At 48.5% G+C, this 19,123-nt stretch overlaps 1 pseudogene; it reads left to right on the forward strand.

The window, feature by feature from the left end:
* Positions 1–2,307: 2,307 nt before the first annotated feature.
* LOC112075037 (LIM domain only protein 7-like) overlaps positions 2,308–19,123 on the forward strand; it is a 69,576-nt pseudogene continuing 52,760 nt past the window's right edge.

A 19,123-nucleotide genomic window follows, 5' to 3' on the forward strand; every position in this document is an offset into this window, starting at 1 on the left:
CGTCTGCGTAGTGCGTAGTGTCGTGTGTCCGGGTTGCGCTTCGAGGATCTTGTGATCTTGAAGTGCTGATGGCGCTAGCCTCCTCCGTGTCTGTCCCTCGTCACGTCTCGTCGGTCTCCGTCTCGTTCGTCCTATCTCTTCTGCCGTCATCTCTCTCTCTGACCTGTCCCCTCTTCCCATTCTCTCTCTCTTGTCTTTCCCTGACTGTACCCGTCGTCCACGCACTGATTCCGCTTCGTCATAGTCTCTGTCTCTCTCTTTGCCTCTGCTGTCCGGTGCAGGAGCTCTCTCCGCCGGCGGGAATCTCATGCCGTATCTCAGGTCTGACGTTGTGCGATGCACTCGCCTCCGTGCGGCGCCTCACTGTTCCCTGCTGCCTTCCTCTCTCCGTCTGCTCTGAAGACTGTCCCTCATTCCTCTCTCTCTGTCAATTCAGTTCAATGTAATTTCCAATTCGAAGGGGCTTTATGTGCTGGGAGAACCATGTGTTTTGCCGAAAAGCAAAGTGGAGGTAAGGATAAACTTAAAGTGAGCAAAAGTCAAATAAAGTCAATAAAAAAGTGAACCAAGTAAAAACAATGTACACATACAGACGTTTCAAAACAATAAAGACATACAAAATGGTCATATTTATATATATGGCAGTGTGTAGGTACAATGGTAACATAATGGTTAAAGCACACAAGTTAAAATTAAATAAACACTAGAATAATGGGTGTTGTAGTATGTACAATGGGATGTGCTTGTTCCTTGTCAATGGTTGCCCTTATTTCGTTGTGGCAGAAAGGGTCACAAATCTTTGCGCTGGTAGATGAAGCAGCACGTGGGAACTTTCCTCCCCAAGTAGATATGGGAAGTTATCAAAACTGGAATTTGTTTGTCGAAATTCTCTTCGTGGATGCTGTGCTATCTGAGGAAATTATGTCTCTCTAATAGTGGTTCATACAGTTGGGCAGGAGGGTTTAGAGTGGCAGCTCTATGTTTCCCAACCGTTCATTTTGTGGGCAGTGAGCACATAGCTGTCTTCTCTTGAAAGCATGTCTGCGACTACGGCCGGTCGCTGTCTCGAATATACGCGGGCTATAGCTCACTGAGTTGTACATAGTACAAGCTGTTCCTTAGGTTTGGGTCGTCACAGTGGTTAGGGTATTCTGCTCACTCGTATACTCTCCTGTTTACTGGGATCCCAAATGAGCGATTCTACAGTTGCTTGTTTCTTTTGTTAATGTCTTTCCATGTGTCAAGTATTATACTTTTTTGTTGTATATTCTCATGGATTTGGTTGGACGTCTAATTGTGCCTGTTTATCCTGCGGGGCTTCTTGTGGGGTGGTGTTTGGTGTTCTGGTGAACAAGAGCCCCAGGTACCAGATTGCTTGGGGAAACCTCTTCTCCGGTTTCTCTTCTGTAGGTGATGGCTTTGTTATGGAAGGTTTGGTGAAATCGCTTTACTATTAAGGGTGGTTGTAGAATGTAACGGCTCTGTTCTGGTTTTGATAATTAGTGGGTATCGGCCTAGTGTCTTGCCTCTTGCTCATTATTTCGGTGTTCTACGTTGGTAACATCGGAGGGATTTTTTTGCAGAATTCTGCATGCCAGAGTTCCCTCCAAGGTTTTTGGTGGTTTGGTCGCACTTTTTGTGAAATCCTTGGTTGGTGAGCGAACCGCAGAACCTCACAAACCATGTAGTTATTTTTTTTTTTTTTATTTTTACCGTTAAGTTTTACGTTAATTTACCGTTATTTTACACAGGTTAAGCGGTTGACTGAGAACACGTCTCAATTGTGCAGCAAGCGGACCTGGGGAGAATGAGTTAAACAGGGGAGAGGAGGGGGAATGAAAAAGTGAGCCATTGGTATAGACTGGGGATGATTAGGTGACCGTGATGGTGTAGGCCAGATGTTGGGAACTTTTGTAGCCCCAGGACAAGCCGGGGTGTAACACAGCCCTACTGAGCTATCCTGAGGACCGGTAGAGAGCCGTATGAGGCGCCGGATACTACGGCAGCGTGTCATCTCGTCGCCTACTCTCGTCTTCTCCTCACGCTGAGGTATGTATTCTGCGCCTCTCTCACGCATCTCATCCTCGTCTCCGCGTCCTCGCTCTCATGTTGTACTCTTAGTCTCCGGATATGGTCTGTCTTGGTGCTTGTTCTGTCTAGATGTATCGTCTGTTCTGGTGCCTGTCTGTCTGTACTGTCTGGTTCTGTCCTGTCCTGCGTCGCTGTCGCCTGGGTCTGTCATGTCTGTTCCTGTGCTGTCTTCTGTCTCCTCTGTCTCTCTTTCTCTCTTTCTCTCTCTCTCTGACATTTTCTCTTCTTTAAAGCAGATTTTAAACCTACCCCTAACCTTAACCACACTGCTTACTTTATGCATAACCCAAAGCTCGGCTGTGGAATCTGACTTTGTGGCTTTGTTATTTAGTGGAACTCCTGCTCCTTCACGACAGCGACGTGACCAGCGAAGGCCGCGTTATGATTCCGTGGCGCCCCCTGGTGTTCAGTAAAGATAAATACCATCAGCTGCAGGACAGGATGGCGTATCAAACAACAGGAAACGCCCACTTTAGTTATTGCACGTGTCAATAATGTTTGGTAACAAGTGTCCCMTTGGGAGGCAATTAACGGGAATCGTTCACCGGTGAGCAGAGTTTAGACTTTCAAGTTTGGCAGCTGAAGTTTGACGMAGGTAACACATTTTCTACAATACCGTTATCGCTGGATAATTGTGTTTCTGTCGACAGGAAATGTTTTGATAGAAGCTGTTTGTTTGTATATAGGGGAGGCATAACGATATCAATAAGGACCGACTTTGCCTTGTTCTCTTTCAACTAGAACGTTCCTTGTCTGTTTGAGGCCTGTGTGGGAAGATGGAGTGGCGAGAACAGACCAGTGTGACCTGTGAAGATGCCTTCACCGAGGCTCAACGGTGGATGGAGGTAGGTTTGGAGCTAATTCATTTATAACCACGTCTAAAACATCTCGTTTGATCCGTGATCGGGTTGATGTAACGAACTAAATATATCCAGGTTAAGGTTTTGATGGACTACAGCAGCCTACAGACGCCAAAGGTGTCTACGTCAAAGGTGTCCTAAACTTATAAGAGGAAAGTTAATTGTTCCCGCTAGTACAAACTTAGACCTGTCTTATTCATTATTTAATTTACGTTTGGGCAATTGTTCCACACGATACATTTTACAGACTTGAGGCTCACTCATTAAATCTACTGGTTTATGATGACCGTAACATCACCTAATGACACGTAAAAGAATGTGATATAATCCTGTCATGCAAATAATTGGTGACGATGTTAACAGTGGAAGCCACTGTCTGAGTGTGAATATGTTCCGTTTTTAGTGTGGTCATATGCTTTATAGCACACAGATAAATACACATGTAAAAACACAGAGGTTACTTCACTGCAAATAGGCTCTTGAACGTTATCTGTGCTGTTGGAGTGGATGACGTACTTGGGTTTCATGCTCCTCTTTGTGCTTTTTGAGATGTGCTGTTTTGCATATTCATCATCATCATCATCATCATATATAGCTCGTTTCACATGCTCATATTGATGCCCTCATAAAGTTTTCCTCATGTGACAGGGCAGTGGTGACCTCCCAGGATGAGTTGGCAGGCTGCATTCTGTTCCCTCTCAGGGGTAGAGGAGAGGGCAGTGGTGACCTCCAGAGAGGTTGGCAGGCTGCATTCTGTTCCCTCTCAGAGGTAGAGGTAGCAGGAGAGGCAGTGGTGACCCTCAGGGAGGTGGCAGGCTGCATTCTGTTCCCTCTCAGAGGTAGAGGAGAGGCAGTGGTGACCTCCAGGGAGGTGGCAGGCTGCATTCTGTTCCCTCTCAGAGGTAGAGGAGAGGCAGTTGTGACCTCCAGGGAGGTGGCAGGCTGCATTCTGTTCCCTCTCAGGGGTAGAGGAGAGGGGCAGTGGTGACCTCCAGAGAGGTGGCAGGCTGCATTCTGTTCCCTCTCAGAGGTAGAGGAGAGGGGCAGTGGTGACCTCCAGAGAGTGGCAGGCTGCATTTCTTTCCCTCTCAGAGGTAGAGGAGAGGGCAGTGGTGACCTCCAGAGAGGTGGCAGGCTGCATTCTGTTCCCTCTCAGAGGTAGAGGGAGAGGGCAGTGGTGACCTCCAGAGAGTTGGCAGGCTGCATTTCTGTTCCTCTCAGGGTAGAGGAGAGGCGGCAGTGGTGACCTCCAGGAGAGTGGCAGGCTGCATTCTGTTCCCTCTCAGAGGTAGAGGAGAGGGCAGTGGTGACCTCCAGAGAGGTGCAGGCTGCATTCTGTTCCCTCTCAGAGGTAGAGGAGAGGGGCAGTGGTGACCTCCAGAGAGGTGGCAGGCTGCAATTCTGTTCCCTCTCAGAGGTAGAGGAGAGGGGCATGAGATGAAAGGTGAAGGGTAGGGGACAGGAGGGGACAGGGGAGGGGTAAAGGTAGGGACAGGGGACAGGGAGGGGGACAGGGAGGGGTTAGGGGACGGGGTAGGCTGCATTCCAGTCTGTTCCCTCTCAGAGGTAGAGGAGAGGGGCACGAGATGAAGGGTAGGGGACTGGGAGAGATGAAGGGGGTGAGGGAACAGTGAATGAATGAACAAAGGACTCCCTCCAGTGTGTAGGGCAACAGTGCCCCATAGGCTTGAGCCCAGCTAGCCACATGATGTGACCCAGCACCATTCATATGGGAACAGTGCCCAGCTAGCCACATGATGTGACCCAGCACCATTCATATGGGGAACAGTGCCCAGCTAGCACATGATGTGACCCACACCATTCATATGGGGACAGCCAGTTGCCCGCGCACCATTCATATGGGGACACGTGCCCAGCTAGCCACAGTGATGTGACCCAGCACCATTCATATGGGGAACAGTGTCCAGCACCATTCATGTATGTGGTACAGTGCCCAGCACCATTCATATGGGTACAGTGCCCAGCTTGCCACATGATGTGACCCAGCACAATTCATATGGTGGAACAGTGCCAGCTAGCACATGATGTGACCCAGCACCATTCATATGGGGAACAGTGCAACGGAGGGGGGAGGAAATAGAAACGCAAAATTTACTGAGTTAGTTCATTATATGGACAACTGTCAATTGAAATAAATAAATTAGGCCCTAATCTATGGATTTCACATGACTGGGCAGGGGTACAGCCATGGGTGGGCCTGAGAGGGCATAGGCCAGGTCCAGCCAATCAGAATGAGTCTTTACCCACAAAATGGCTTTATTAGACAGAAATAATTTTTAKCCCCCCCCCCATCCCGCATGTCACCTGCGGTTGTGAGGCCGGTTGGATTTACTGCCATATTCTCTAAAACGACATTGGAAGCGGCTTATGGTAGAGAAATTAACATTCAAATCTCTACCAGCAGCTCCGGTGTACATTCCTGCGTTCAGCATGCCAATGTGCACGCCCCCTCAACTTCTGACATCTGTGGCATTGTGTTGTGTGACATTTTAGTGGCCTTTTATTGCCCCCAGCACAAGGTGCACCTGTGTAACGATCATGCTGTTTAATCATATTCATTATATGCCACACTTGTCAGGTGGATGGATTATCTTGACAGGTTTAAAATACTCRCTAACAGCGATGTACACAATTTGAGAGGTTTTATATTTCAGCTCGAGAGACGTGGGACCAACACATTACATGTTGTGTGTTTRTGTTTTTCTTCAGTAATAGTTGAAGTCTACATGAAACTATATTACGTAGAAACAGTGTCTGTGGACATCTCATTACCCTAACATTTTTCAAGTTCCTGTAAAAACTCCCATCAGTTTTTAAATACAACTTTTATTACCCATGATGCATCATCTAGAGGAGTAGTAGGAGATGAAACTTAACTGACGTGGCTCGTTAAATTAAGAACACATTCTAATTTACAATGAAGGTCTGAGGGGAACAAATAAGTAGATGTTTTCAGAATGGGCTTTTTGTTTTCCAACACCCCCTTTACCCTGCTTGGCTTTCTCATTACCACACCTGTACCCTGCTTGGCTTTCTCATTACCCCCTTTACCCCGCTTGGCTTTCACATTACCCCACTTTTACCCCGCTTGGCTTTCTCATTACCCCACCTTTACCCCGCTTGGCTTTCTCATTACCCCACTTTTACCCCGCTTGGCTTTCTCTTACCGCGAGCCTTTACCGCTTGGCTTTCTCATTACCACACTGTACCCTGCTTGGCTTTCTCATTACACACCTGTTACCGCTTGGCTTTCTCATTACCACACTTACCCCGCTTGGCTTTCTCATTACCACTTTACGCTTGGCTTTCATTACCCACTTTCCCCGCTTGGCTTTCTCATTACCAACACCTGGTTACCCGCTTGGCTTTCTCATTACCACACCTGTACCCGCTTGGCTTTCTCATTACACACTTTTACCCGCTTGGCTTTCTCATTACCACTTTACCGCTTGGCTTTCTCATTACCACCTTTACCCCGCTTGGCTTTTCTCATTACCCACCTTTACCCGCTTGGCTTTCTCATTACCCCACCTTTCCCCGCTTGGCTTTCTCATTACCCCACCTTTACCCGCTTGGCTTTCTCATTACCACTTTACCCCGCTTGGCTTTCTCATTACCACTTTCTCGCTTGGCGTTTCTCTCATTACACACCTTTACCCGCGTTGGCTTTCTCATTACCATCCTTTACCCTGCTTGGCTTTCTCATTACCAACACTTTACCCTGCTTGGCTTTTCTCATTTTACCATTTATGGTTTTTGACTCAGACTTTTCATAAGGAGAGCCATGTTTAAAATACAGATTAAAAATTGTTTGTTTTTACTTGTTGGACTGTACAGTAAATGAGAATTTTGTTAAAAAATTGTGGTAAATTTATTGATTTAAACAAACAACATAATTATGCACTTGGTAAATACAGATTATAATCTCAGTGATCCAAGAGGACATTTGGTGAAAAACTAGCAAGCAGAACTAACGAGTCATTTATCTAAATTGTGATGTTTTTCCTCTTCCTGTATATAGGAAGTGACAAACAATCATTCGGGAGCAACAATTCCGCTCTGCTCTGGAGAACGGAGTCTGCTCTGCCAGTGAGTATTATGGGAACTGTAGTGTATATCTCTGGAGAATGGAGTCCTGCTCTGCAGTGAGTATTGTGGGAACTGTAGTGTATATCTCTGGAGAACGGAGTCCTGCTCTGCCAGTGAGTATTATGGGAATGTAGGTGTATATCTTGGAGAATGGAGTCCTGCTCTGCAGGTGAGTATTGTGGGTACTGTAGTGTAATGGAGTCTGCTCTGCCAGGAGTATTGAACTGTAGTGTATATCTCTGGAGAATGGAGTCTGCTCTGCCAGTGAGTATTGTGGGAACTGTAGTGTATATCTCTGAGAATGGAGTCTGCTCTGCCAGTGAGTATTATGGGAATGTAGTGTATATCTCTGGAGAACGGAGTCCTGCTCTGCCAGTGAGTATTGTGGAACTGTAGTGTATATCTCTGGAGAATGGAGTCCTGCTCTGCCAGTGAGTATTGTGGGAACTGTAGTGTATATCTCTGGAGAACGGAGTCCTGCTCTGCCAGTGAGTATTATGGGACTGTAGTGTATATCTCTGGAGAATGGAGTCCTGCTCTGCCAGTGAGTATTATGGGACTGTGTGTATATCTCTGGAGAATGGAGTCCTGCTCTGCCAGTGAGTATTATGGGAACTGTAGTGCATATCTCTGGAGAATGGAGTCCTGCTCTGCAGTAGTGATGACTATAGAACCACATCCTATGGGATCCAACACTTTAGTGGTTTATGTCCAGGTCCGGTGTGGTCGACGGTCCGTTGTCTGTTCATCTGTTCATCCCTCTGTCTCCTTTCTCAGTCTAATCAACAGTTGAAGCCAGGCCTTGTTAAGAGAATGAACACACTGCCTACTCCAATGGCTGGACTGGTGAGTTCACCGTGTAGACATTCTACATTTCATATGATATATGCAGTGTGGGATGTCTTGTGTGACACTAGTTCGCTACCTGGGTCTTTCAGGAAGTCAGTCTCTGTGGTTTCCTGCTTGTCACTCGGAGGTTCCTGTTAGTGTGAATGTCAAACTGTTTAGGCATCTAGTGACGTGATGAACATGACAAACTGAGTGGGGTAGTTGGAACACATTGGTCGCAGGCTAGTCATACTGAGGTAGTTGGACACATTGGTCCAGGGGCTAGTCAAACTGAGTGGTAGTTGAACATTGGTCCGGTGGCTAGTAAACTGGGGTAGTTGAACATTGGCTCATGGGCTAGTCAAACTGAGGTAGTTGGACACATTGGTTCAGTGGCTAGTCAAAACTGAGGTAGTTGGACACATTGGTCCAGTGGCTAGTCAAACTGACTGAGGTAGTTGGACACATTGGTTCGTGGCTAGTCAAACTGAGGTAGTTGGACACATTTGGTCCAGGGGCTAGTCAAACTGAGGTAGTTGGACACATTGGTCAGTGCTTAGTAACTGAGGTAGTTGGACACATTGGTCCAGTGGCTAGTCAAACTGGGGTAGTTGGACACTTGGTCCAGTGGCTAGTCAAACTGGGGTAGTTGGACACATTGGTTCAGTGGCTAGTCAAACTGGGGTAGTTGGACACATTGGTTCAGTGGCTAGTCAAACTGAGGTAGTTGAACACATTGGTCCAGTGGCTAGTCAAACTGAGGTAGTTGGACACATTGGTTCAGTGGTAGTCAAACTGAGGTAGTTGGACACATTGTGTCCAGGGGCTAGTCAAACTGAGGTAGTTGGACACATTGGTTCAGTGGCTAGTCAAACTGAGAGGTAGTGTAACACATTGGTTCAGTGACTAGTCACACTGAGGTAGTTGGACACATTGGTTCAGTGACTAGTCAAAACTGAGGTAGTTGGACACATTGGTTCAGTGGCTAGTCAAACTGAGGTAGTTGGACACATTGGTTCAGTGGCTAGTCAAACTGAGGTAGTTGGACACATTGGTCGAGGGGCTAGTCAACTGAGGTAGTTGGACACATTGGTCCAGGGGCTAGTCAAACTGAGGTAGTTGGACACATTGGTCCAGGGCTAGTCAAACTGAGGTAGTTTGAACGACATTGGTCCAGTGGCTAGTCAAACTGAGGTAGTTGAACACATTGGTCCAGTGCTAGTCAAACTGAGGTAGTTGAACACATTGGTCCAGTGGCTAGTCAAACTGAGGTAGTTGTGACCATTGGCCCAGTGGCTAGTCAAACTGGGTAGTTGAACACATTGGCCCAGTGGCTAGTCAACTGAGGTAGTTGACACATTGGTGCAGTGGCTAGTCAAACTGGGGTAGTTGGACACATTTGGTTCGATGGCTAGTCAAACTGAGGTAGTTGGACACATTGGTCCAGTGGCTAGTCAAACTGAGGTAGTTGGACACATTGGTCCAGTGGCTAGTCAAACTGAGGTAGTTGACACATTGGTCCAGTGGCTAGTCAAACTGAGGTAGTTGAACACATTGGTCCAGTGACTGTCAAATGAGGTAGTTGGCACACTTGGTCCAGTGGCTGTCAAACTGAGGTAGTTGGAGCACATTGGTCCAGTGGCTAGTCAAACTGAGGTAGTTGGACACATTGGCCCAGTGGCTAGTCAAACTGAGGTAGTTGGACACATTGGTCCAGGGTAGTCAAACTGAGGGGTAGTTGGACACATTGTCAGTGGCTAGTCAAACTGAGGTAGTTGAGCACATGGAGGTGTTTGTCAGGGCTAGTCAAACTGACTAGGTGTTGGACACATTTGTCAGGCTAGTCAAACTGAGGTAGTTGGACACATTGGTCCAGTGCTAGTCAAACTGAGGTAGTTGGACAATTGGTCCAGTGGCTAGTCAAACTGACTGAGGTAGTTGGACACATTGGTTCAGGGGCTTAGTCAAACTGAGGTAGTTGGACAATTGGTCCAGTGGCTAGTCAAACTGAGGTAGTTGGACACATTGGTCCAGGGTCAAACTGTCAGGATCCACTTGTTTGGAAAGGATCCTGGAAAGCTTTTAAGAGACTCTCCCACATCTCATATGATCATCCTCTCCTTCTCTGATTTGTTCTGTATGTTAACTCCAGTACCACTCCTCCCTCCCCTCTCCCCCTCTCTCTACCTCTACCACTCCTCCCCTCCCTCTCTACTCTCCGCTCCTCTCTCTACCTCTCTGCTGCTCCCCCTCCTCTCTACCTTCCTCTCCTCCCCTCTGCTCCTCCTCTGCTCCTCCCTCCCCCTCTACTCTCTGCTCTCCTCCTCCTCTTATCTCCTTTCCCCCCTCTGCTCTCCCTCCTCTCCTCCCCCTCTATTCTCCTTCCTCAGGACAATGTGAATGTGTTTCTGAGAGCCTGTGGTACACTGGGTCTACACGAGGCTCAGCTGTTTCACCCTGGAGACCTGCAAGACCTTTCCACACGCGCTACACTCAGGTAAAATGGATTTGATTTGGTTAGATAGATTATTGATTTTTGTATAGCAAATCAAATGGAGTGAAGGATTGTTTTTCACTAGTGCTGCTGGACTTATAGTGATGTTAGACAGTACCTGTTCCTCATCCTAGTGCTGCTGGTCTTATAGTGATGTTAGACAGTACCTGTTCCCTCATCCCTAGTGCTGCTGGTCTTATAGTGATGTTAGACAGTACCTGTCCCTCATCCCTAGTGCTGCTGGTCTTATAGTGATGTTAGAAGTACCTGTTCCCTCATCCCTAGTGCTGCTGGTCTTATAGTGATGTTAGACAGTACCTGTTCCCTCATCCCTAGTGCTGCTGGTCTTATAGTGGTGTAGACAGTACCTGTTCCCTCATCCTAGTGCTGCGCTGGTCTTATAGTGATGTTAGACAGTACTGTTCCTCATCCCCTAGTGCTGCTGGTCTTTAGTGATGTTAGACAGTACCTGTTCCCTCATCCCTAGTGCTGCTGGTCTTATAGTGATGTTAGACAGTACTGTTCCTATCCCTAGTGCTGCTGGTCTTATAGTGATGTTAGACAGTACCTGTTCTCATCCCCTAGTGCTGCTGGTCTTATAGTGATGTTAGACAGTACTGTTCCCTCATCCCTAGTGCTGCTGGGTCTTATAGTGATGTTAGACAGTACCTGTTCCCTCATCCCTAGTGCTGCTGGTCTTATAGTGATGTTAGACAGTACCTGTTCCCTCATCCCCTAGTGCTGCTGGTCTTATAGTGATGTTAGACAGTACCTGTTCCCTCATCCCCTAGTGCTGCTGGTCTATAGTGATGTCAAGACAGTACTGTTCTCGTTAGACGGCGCCTGTTATTTCACCATGTATTTCTTGTCCAGTGTCTCACTGGTAGGAACTCTAGTGTTTACTGACTGGACTCACTAATGACATGCGCACACGGGCTTGTGTGTGGTTATGTATATAGGGTTATACAGCTAGTTCTGTGTTATCACTGATTGCATGGTGTTGATAGTGGGGGTGTCTGATGGCACATGTGTGAGGGAGCTGGTTTGACTAGGCAGCTAAATCACATGGCTGGATGAATAGTCAACATTATGGTGTTTCACATGAGTCATATCAGACTGGCTATTTAAACAGAATATATATTTTATAGACTGTCCGTATGATACCTTTGTATGTGAAGAAGCATGGTAAACGTTAGTCTGTGTGTTCTTTCTCGGACTAAGAAATTCATTTTCTTCTCAGGTGTGTAGAGAGCAAAAGGAGGCTGAAAAACGTAAGTGGAAATGTAGTTAAATCTGGTTTCACTAGAAAGGGGAGTGTGGGGGGGGGGGGGGCTATAACTTGTAATTGTCATAATTCCCATCGCAAATACTCTCACTGTGTAAAGCCCCTTACTGTATAACAGGAAGCAGCCCTGCTGCGACTGTCCTCTAGTCTACGTCGTGACAGGGAGCAGCCACTGTCCTCTAGTCTACGTCGTGACAGGGAGCAGCCACTGTCTCTAGTCTACGTCGTGACGGGGAGCAGCCCTGCTGCCACTGTCCTTTAGTCTGCGTCGTGACGGGGGCAGCCTGCTGCCACTGTCCTCAGTCTACGTCGTGACAGGGAGCAGCCCTGCTGCCACTGTCTCTAGTCTACGTCGTGACAGGAGCAGCCTGCGCGACTGTCCTCTACTAATAATGAAGGATAAAGTTCCCGCCAATGCAGTGATCTCTCCTCCAGGTTCTAATCACCATCTACTGGCTGGGTCGGAAGGCTCAGGTGGACCCCTTCTACACTGGCTCAACTCAACCTCAAAGCATTCGAGGGACTGCTGGGCATCGCTCTGTCCAAGGTAACACGCTCCGCACTTAACCTCAGCTCAACCTCGAGGCCTTCTATGGACCACTAGGCTTAGCTCTATCTACGGTACTGCTCCTCTGTCTGTCCCCAGACCTGGGGCTAATACATGTACTTTGCCCTGTACAATGGAACCATGGATATTTGTAAACGTGCAAACTCAAAGCTAAATAATTGCATCTCAAATCCCCTGTTTTTTTTTTCTCTAAAGTATTGTATCTCCCTGTGTGTCCCAGGCTCTAGAGGAAACCCCCAGAGGCAGTGTGAAGGACTATGACTACAGTGACGTGAGCTACCCGGAGAGGGACGATGAGCTGCTACCTCTAACCCAGTCCCAGCCACCGGCTACAGCAGACAGGACTCCGTAGAGAGCTTTAACTCGGTCCTGAGCTTTGACTCGGCGGAGTCACGTACCCGCAGCTGTATCTCTGACTCCATCCTGAGGGCCGGCAGCGAGGGTAACGACTGGAATATACTGTTATAGCCAACCGCGTTGGTAGTTTCTAGTCAGAATTACGGTAAAACAGGATGTGGAGAGTTCTCCCGGTGGATACGTAAATACATTACTAACAGTATCCAAAGTTAATGGTCCACATTTAGTAGTCACTATCAGGAATGTCGCCCTCCCAGAGAAGGACGTGCTTACGGCATGGCCTTTCCCTGCTCCCGTCCTGCAGCTCTCTCCTCTCAGTGAGACATTCCATCTGGTTCCACACGGGTCTGATAATGGACATGTTCATGCCTGGAGCGGGCCGGAGGTGGGGCGAGGACGCTAGAGGCTAGTCTCAGTATGCGTCCCAATGGCTCCCTATGTAGTGCACTACTATAGACCAGAGCCCTATTCCCCACGTAGTGCACTACTATAGACCAGAGCCCTATTCCCTACGTAGTGCACTACTATAGACCAGAGCCCTATTCCCTACGTAGTGCCCTACTATAGACCAGAGCCCTATTCCCTACGTAGTGCACTACTATAGACCAGAGCCCTATTCCCTACGTAGTGCACTACTATAGACCAGAGCCCTATTCCCTATGTAGTGCCCTACTATGGCTCCATTTGGGACTTTGTTAGGGATGCTCCCCAAGCCGCTCCACCGTTGACTGTCTAGGTTCATTATCTTCTCTCTGTTGACTTCTCCTTTACCTGTCTGTTGTTGGACTCCTCTACTGGTCTGTGAGCTGCTGTCCCCCCTCCCCTCCCCAGACTCCAGCAGTGACGTGGAGGCAGAGAACTGTTTTAGGATGAAGGCGGCGGAGGGCAGAGACTCGGGACAGAGGAACTGGGGCAACGTACCTGCATCCCTCCAGAGGAAGAAACGGGAGGAAAACCGAATTAAGGGCTCCATGCCCAGCCCCCTCACCAGGTACTGTGATGTCATACCTACCGAATTACTGTTTTAAAGAAATAATTGTTAATCTTTAATTAGTTAGTTGCTTTACTTGAGTACCACGTCTAGTTTACTGCTAGTTGAATTTGCGTGGTGTGGCGGTTTCTATTCAGCTCTGTTGTGTAGGTGTCACCGTGCTGATGTAATACACATCGTTGTGTAGGTGTGCTGATGTAATACACATCGTTGTGTAGGTGTCGACGTGCTGATGTAATACACATCGTTGTGTAGGTGTCGACGTGCTGATGTAATACACATCGTTGTGTAGGTGTGCTGATGTAATACACATGTTTTCTACATTCCATACAGATGGAATCGACTTAAAAAAAAATTATAAAAAAAAAACATTGTCACATCTGGAACCGACCCTCATGTTGTTGACTTAACTCTGATTGCTGATTTGGTCTCTGATCAGTGTGGCCCCTCCTCCTCCTCTGAGCCCGCCCCTCCCCCAACTGCCTGATGTGAAGGCCTTCCTCCGGTGGGCTTACCACCGCGACTCGGACGCCGACCGGCCCCAGCCGGACGTTGTCGCAGACGACCTGGCCAGTCGGCGGTTCCGCTCCCTTTCACCAGCCACGCCCACAAATTTTGCAGTACCCATGAGCCCGCAGGGCACGTTGAGGCTGTGGACAGGAAGCCCTCGTCTGTTTAGGATTGACCCCCACCCCAGACACACCGCAGTGTTCTCTCCCAGGTCAGACGGAGAGGCGTTCGTGTTTAATGGCTTTATATCAGGGTTGTGATTGTCATTAAGCTAACAGCTACTGAAACTACTAGCGTGAGGCCGGTCCTGTCGTGAAGCTAACAGCTACTGAAACTACTAGCGTGAGACTGGTCCTGTCATCAAGCTAACAGCTACTGAAACTACTAGCGTTGAGACTGGTCCTGTCGTAAGCTAACAGCTACTGAAAACTACTAGCGTGAGACTGGTCCTGTCGTGAAGCTAACAGCTACTGAAACTACTAGCGTGAGACTGGTCCTGTCGTGAAGCTAACAGCTACTGAAACTACTAGCGTGAGACTGTCCTGTCGTGAAGCTAACAGCTACTGAAACTACTAGCGTGAGGCCGGTCCTGTCGTCAAGCTAACAGCTACTGAAACACTAGCGTGAGGCCGGTCCTGTCGTCAACTAACAGCTACTGAAACTACTAATGTGAGACCGGTCCTGTCGTGAAGCTAACAGCTACTGAAACTACTAGCGTGAGGCCGTCCTGTCGTCAAGCTAACAGCTACTTAAACCACTAGCGTGAGGCCGGTCCTGTCGTCAAGCTAACAGCTACTGAAACTACTAATGTGAGACCGGTCCTGTCGTCAAGCTAACAGCTACTGAAACAACTAGCGTGAGGCCGGTCCTGTCATCACGCTAACAGCTACTGAAACTACTAGCGTGAGGCTGGTCCTGTCGTCAAGCTAACAGCTACTGAAACTACTAATGTGAGACCGGTCCTGTCGTCAAGCTAACAGCTACTGAAACTACTAGTGAGGCCGGTCTGTCGTCAAGCTAACAGCTACTGAAACTACTAGCGTGAGACTGGTTCCTGTCGTCAAGCTAACAGCTACTGAAACAACTAGCGTGAGGCCGGTCCTGTCGTCACGCTAACAGCTACTGAAACTACTAGCGTGAGGGCGGTCCTGTCGTCAAGCTAACAGCTACTGAAACACTAGCGTGAGACTGGTCCTGTCGTCAAGCTAACAGCTACTGAAACCACTAGCGTGAGGCGGTCCTGTCGTCAAGCTAACAGCTACTGAAACCACTAGCGTGAGGCGGTCCTGTCGTCAAGCTAACAGCTACTGAAAACTACTAGCGTGAGGGCGGTCCTGTCGTCAAGCTAACAGCTACTGAAACCACTAGCGTGAGACTGGTCCTGTCAAGCTAACAGCTACTGAAACACTAGCGTGAGGCCGGTCCTGTCGTCAAGCTACAGCTACTGAAACCACTAGCGTGAGGCCGGTCCTGTCGTCACGCTAACAGCTACTGAAACTACTAGTGAGGCCGGTCCTGTCGTCACGCTAACAGCTACTGAAACTACTAGCGTGAGGCTGGTCGTTTGTCTGGATTACTGACATTTAATTTTCTTCAACTGCCGCAGGTGGTTTTTTTGTTGACTCTGGCAGTGTCTTTCTACCCTCTAGGCTCCAACAAACAAGTTTGGTGAAATAAGATGAAGTAGTTTGCCTGTTGCCATGACATTCCTGAACAGAGCTAGCTGTTTTCCACTAACCCTGGTTGTGCTCAACATAGATGTCGTGTTGAACTGTGAAAGGTGTGGCTGCTCCTAACTCTACCCAAAGCCCCGGCTGCTTGTGACAGTGTTAGTTGGTATTTTTGTAAGGGTCTCGCTATGTTTGTGTTAAGGAATGTCCACTGATAACACGGACGGCTGTCCCGGTCTATCCTCTGGTTAACAGCAGCAGTACTGCCTCGTCTCCGTCCTTCCTCCCAACCCGTCACACGACCCCCCGCGTCTTCAATCACCCTCTCCGAGGTGGAGCGCTCTCCTCGACGAGGACTCCTCCTGATGGCGCTGTGTGAGGAAGACTCCGAGGAAGGGCGAGAGAATCCTGACCCTGTCAAAGATGATCTGTACGCTCGGCGGGTGGAACTGGCCTCCACCAGACGACCTCCAACCCTGGCTACAACCGCTTCCTGCCCCGCTATTGGACTCCGAGGAGGAGGTTCACGTCAGGACCATCAGGCTGGGCTCTCAGAGGAGACCCTGGTACCACGAGATGTGCAGATTCAGGTCTGGATCTGTCCTGTTACTGTAGGATGAGGCTGGGTTTGAATAATCCTAACTCTATCCCTAACCCTGGTACAGGAACTGGTCATGACTGGGTTTGAATAATCCTAACTCTATCCTAACCCTGGTACAGGAACCGGGTCATGACTGGATTTGAATAATCCTAACTCTATCCCTAACCCTGGTACATGAACTGGTCATGACTGGGTTTTAATAATCTTGACTATTTCTAACCCTGGTACAGGACTGGGTCATGACTGGGTTGAATAATCCTGGCTATCCTAACCCTGGTACATGAACTGGGTCATGACTGGGTTTGAATAATCCTGACTATCCTAACCCTGGTACAGGAACTGGGTCATGACTGGGTTTGAATAATCCTGACTATCCTAACCCTGGTACAGGTAGATGTGGGTCTTGGGCCATGGTTGGGTTCGACTTAGCTGGGATAATGCTTGACGTTTGGTGTTCAACTCTTGCGTGAGAGAACCAGAATACCTCAATGCTAAACATTAAAAGCCTCAACGTGAATCCCCTAACTTTACATCAACGCTTTGCTCTGCTTTTCACCATCTTAGTTCATTCTCTCTACATTTAGGAATTTCCATTTTTGTTTGGGCGCAACTTCCGGTTTCCTTTCTGTTGATCTTGCCCTGTTCATCTCCTCTCTTCCTCGGTTTCATCCCTTCTCTCTCCTTCCCCTCTTCTTCCTGTTTGTAGCCGAAAGACATCCGCGTTCCTCAGGATGATTCAGGCTGTGACAACACTCCCTGGCTCGTTGTTCCTGTCTTGTCTGCACCCCCCCTCCTCCAGCACCCCCCCCCCCCCCTCCCTCCAGCTCACCACCCCTCCCTCCCTCCAGCCACCCCCCTCCCTCCCTCCAGCCCCCCCTCCCCCTCCACTCACCCCCCTCCTCCTCCAGCACCCCCCTCCCTCCCTCCAGCCACCCCCCTCCCTCCTCCAGCCCCACCCCCCTCCCTCCCTCCAGCCACCCCCCTCCCTCCCTCCAGCCACCCCCCTCCCTCCCTCCTCCAGCCACCCCCCTCCCTCCCTCCAGCCACCCCCCTCCCTCCCTCCCTCCAGCCACCCCCCTCCCTCCCTCCAGCACCCCCCTCCCTCCCTCCCTCCAGCCACCCCCCTCCCTCCCTCCAGCCACCCCCCTCCCTCCCGCCAGCCACCCCCCTCCCTCCCTCCAGCCACCCCCCTCCCAGCCACCTCCCTCCAGCACCTCCCTCCAGCCACCTCCCTCCAGCCACCCCCCTCCCCGACCTGTTACCTTCACCCTGTACCTCAGTCCAGTGCTTTGTGCAACCGAAAATGAACTATTTCCGAAGGAGTATATTTAAACTAGGCTTGTGTGGTATCCAGATTGTCATGTCTTCATTACCGACCTTGTTCCATCCTGAGATATTCAGTAATACCGRCACTGAACACAAGGGGCTGCTATTTTCAAATTCSACTGAACATCTGTAATCCGAAGGTTAGCAATGTTAACGACTACATGTAAAATCCCATAGAGAATGCTAACTAAATTCTAACGAACGCATTGCAAACAATTTTTTATAGTCTCAGACTTCATCTATTTGCTGGACAGACATCCCAACTATTGAAGTTATACAAGTAATTCAAAAAAATGCTACTCACTTTGCTGCAGGCAGAAAGCAAATATTAGACCGCAAGGATCTTAATCCCCTCCTGGATCAAGATCCTTGCGGTCTAATCTGTTATCGCGCAAAGCTTGATTTTGGAAGAAGCTAACCACTTAGCTACTAAATTAGCTAACCGCTTAGCTAGGTAGCTAACTAGCTACTAAATTAGCTAACCGCTTAGCTAGGTAGCTAACTAGCTACTAAATTAGAGGCAGGTCATCTGATGCAGCACTCCATCCACTCTCCTTCTTGTCAAATAGTGCCCTTACACAGGCCTGGAGGTGTTGGGTTCCATTGTCTGTTTGAAGAACAAATGATAGTCCCACTAAAGACCCCTTCAACCAGATGGGATGTCGTATCGCTGCAGAATGCGTGGTAGCCATGCTCGCTTACGTTGTGCCTGAATTCTAATAAATCGCAGACTGTCACCATCACACCACCTCCTCCATGCCTCACGTGGGAAACCACACAGCGGAGAAAGATCCGTTCACCTGCTCTGCGTCTCAGACACTTTGGATGGAACCATTAATCTCAAATTTGGACTCCTCAGACCAACGGACAGATTTAAACCGTCGTGTTCTTTTGGCCAAGTAAGTCTTTACTGAGAGTCCTTTAGTAGTTGGTTCTTGCGCAGGCAAATTCGACCATCAAGGCCTGATTCACACAGTCGCCTCTTTACAGTTGATGTTGAGATGTCTGTTACTTGAACTCTGGAAGCATTTATTTGGGCGTTAATTTCTGAGGCTGGTACTCTAATGAACGTATCCCTCTGCAGCAGGGAACTCTGACGGGTCTTCCTTTCCATGCTGGCGGTCCTCATGAGAGACAGTTCATCATAGTGCTTGATGGGAGTTTTGCGAACTGACTTGAAAAAACTTTTCAAAAGTTTCTTGAAATGTTCCGTATGACTGACCTCATGTCTGTAAAGTAACGGACTGTTGTTTCTCTTTGCTTATTTGGAGCCTGTTCTTGCCATAATAATGGACTTAATCTTTTACCAAATAGGGCTACTCTTCTGTATACCACCCCATTACCCTTGTTTCAACAAACCACAAAAAAACTGAATTTGGCTTTTTTCAAATGCCAATTTTAAAAAAAGGGGACAGCAAAAAAAATCCCCCCA

This window comes from Salvelinus sp. IW2-2015, unplaced genomic scaffold (genome assembly GCF_002910315.2).
Source record: "Salvelinus sp. IW2-2015 unplaced genomic scaffold, ASM291031v2 Un_scaffold2949, whole genome shotgun sequence".
Taxonomy (NCBI): domain Eukaryota; kingdom Metazoa; phylum Chordata; class Actinopteri; order Salmoniformes; family Salmonidae; genus Salvelinus; species Salvelinus sp. IW2-2015.